Source organism: Vombatus ursinus, unplaced genomic scaffold, assembly GCF_900497805.2.
Source record: "Vombatus ursinus unplaced genomic scaffold, bare-nosed wombat genome assembly UNPS02011591.1, whole genome shotgun sequence".
Lineage (NCBI taxonomy): Eukaryota > Metazoa > Chordata > Mammalia > Diprotodontia > Vombatidae > Vombatus > Vombatus ursinus.
The window spans coordinates 5726822-5729717 of record NW_020951369.1 but is presented as its reverse complement, the minus strand read 5'-3'; the positions used below and the strand labels follow the sequence as shown (position 1 = coordinate 5729717).

Genomic DNA, 2896 nt, shown 5'->3' with positions numbered 1-2896 from the left:
AAGGAACATGGCAGCAGTATTTACTTGGACTGCAATATCTATTCCAGCCATACAGTGGCACTCCAAGCTCAAACTTCATCTGCTCACTTTCACTATGTAGGAGACAATTTGTCGGTTCTACTAAAGGAGCAAAGAAAGGTGTCCACTGCAGATTATGTTCAGTTCACATTCCCAACCCCTCTCCCCATCAATTGGCTTTCTTACACTCTCTGTCCAGGTATGTAATAATTCTAATGATTCAATAATCTCTCAAATGATTCTAGCCCCCACTCTTATGATGTTAGCGTCTTTTCCCAATCAGCATGACGCAGAGGAATTACTCATTCACATTTAAATTAGAGTCTATTTTTTTAAAATAAAAATGAAAGGATTAAAAGTTACTGTGACTCTTCCTCCACTCCCAGAACACTTCAATTTTCCCACATTTTTAACCATACTGCATCTTACTCAGATGAAATTTCTTCAATACCAGTTTCCTTTATACTTTTTTTTTTAAAAGCTGCTGTGACTTCAAACTGTAGCCACATGTATCAGCTTGTACACTCCAATCATACATAGGTCTTTAGAACTCTGTGAGAACTTCATCTCAGACTCACAAAGGGTCTTTGTGGTAGTGGATAAGGAGCCATTGTCTCACAACTATGCTATTTAGTTATCTTGCTGCAAGGCCTACAAGCGTCACACCCTATCACCTCAGTAGGGATGGCATTTGGTTCCTCACAGTAAGCTAGGTAAAACCTACAGTCTGGTGATTCGGTAGGCAAGTTACTATATTTCTGGGGTCAGGTGCCCTCAGCATCTTCCTCCGTTGGCCATCGTGTACCCCCACCTGATGAATGCTCATTGCCACCTTTTGTCTCAATTCTTCCCTAGCCTTTAGTCATAGAATGGGCATTGCCTCAGACAAACTGAGGCTTGGGAAAGACCTTAATTGAGAAAGAAAGGCCAAGGTCATCCACTGAATCCTGGGCCATCACCAATCATCTTGACTTTTGTCTTGCCACTGGACTTTGATGACTCCAGAGGAGACGGACAACTTTGTGCAGCTCTACCTCACTCAAATCCAATTCATGTGCAAGTCAAGATATTACTCTCATGATGTCATTGGTCTTCTTCAAGAATGAAGGAGGAACCTTTTGTGGGTTGGTAGGGAATGAGGCAGCAGCACCATGAAGGCCTTTGGCACCTTGAGAGGATATAAGGTAATTGGACTCTACCTGCCTACTCCCAAGAGTTCAGTGCTGCCTCTTTATTGGATGTGGATCTTTGCTCCTAATCATGTTGTAGCAAAGTCCCAATTCTGGTACTTCATTTCCCAGCTGAAAAAGATGAAGAAGTCTTTGGGAGAAATTGTATACTGTGGACAGGTCTTTGAAAAGTCCCCTCTTAGGGTGAAAAACTTTGGCATCTGGCTGTGCTAAGATTCCAGGAGTGGAACCCACAACATGTACAGGGAGTACATGGACCTGACCACTGCTGGTGCTGTCACTCAGTGCTACCCAGATATCGGAGCCCATCACGGTGTCGGGGCCCACTCCATCCAGATCATGAAAGTGGAAATTCCTGCCAGCAAGTGCCACTGGCCTGCAGTCAAGCAGTTTCATGACTCCAAAATCAAGTTCCCTCTGCCCTGCAGAGTACTATGTCACCAGCACAAACCACGCTTTACTACCAAGAGGCCCAACATGTTCTTCTAAGTGCAGAGACAAGGAGACACCTGTTTTATTTGAGCATTTAAATAAATTTCTCAATTGGAACCCCCCCCAAAAAAAGAATGAAGGATGAACAACAGCTCTACAGACTTTCCAGGGAAATCATATACAGTTTGCATTGCAGGAGACTATCATTGGAAATGTCTTCATAATGAAGAAAAGAAAGTAGAACCAGAATGAGAGTACACATTGGCAATTTTATGAGAGGAACAATAAATTAAATGGGAAATTTTATATTCAAACTATAGAGGCGAATGGCAAAAATAAAGGGGACAGAAATAAAATCAATATATTCTTGTAGATAATTTATAAGTTGAAATTTATTAAAATGTAAATAGTTATAAAATAGGCTTATTTGGGGTAGATAAAGTTTATAATAAATAATAAAAAGAGGCTTACTCTTTCATTGCAATGCTGACCCAAACATTGAAGATGTAGATATGTAGGCTTCCTCTAACTCTAGTTAAAACGGTCAGATTCTTAATAAACACTCTTAAGACATCATATACTTAGAAATTCTCCTATCTGAAAGCCCAGATTGCAAGGCATGATACTACCTTTGAGTAGAACAAAAAAAAACATAAAAAACATAGTCCCAAACATCAAGGACCCGTGATCTGTTTTCTACAAAACAAACACATGACAAAGAATGTTCAATGCATTGGAGTCAGAACATGCTGTCAGATGAATGAACAATTTTTAGTTATTCGTTAAAGAATATTTTCTCCCATGACATAACCCCATGAAAAGAGCTCAAATATACTATTCTAATTAGAATCTATAAAGTCATGAGCAGGGCAGACCAGTCACGTGAGGAAGAAATACAATGGTCATTTAATCCATTTATGAAGACTGGATACTTCCATTTTAAGGATAGTATCCTAGCTAGCCATCTTTACGGGGCTCTGTCGCTGACTCTCTGGAATTCTTTCTCCACTAAACCCAAAATGGGTACCTTTTCTTCTCTGTCCTGTGCTTTTCAGCTTCCTTTAATGGATGGTCTTTGCCTATTAGAATGTTTCCTCCTCGAGGGTAGTAATTTTTTTTTTTTGCCTGTATTTGTATTCCTAGTCCTTGTATTCATATTGCCAGGCACAATGCCTGGCAATACTAAGTGCTTAATAAATGTGTGTTGACTTGATTTGGCTAAGCAAACTGATTAACCATGCCACTAAAGGCTTTAA

The 2896-nt window shown here is 40.0% G+C and overlaps 1 pseudogene; it reads left to right on the top strand.

Moving 5' to 3' along the window:
• The first annotated feature begins 1169 nt into the window (after positions 1-1169).
• Positions 1170-1697, top strand: LOC114039035 (annotated as a pseudogene).
• Positions 1698-2896: the final 1199 nt, after the last annotated feature.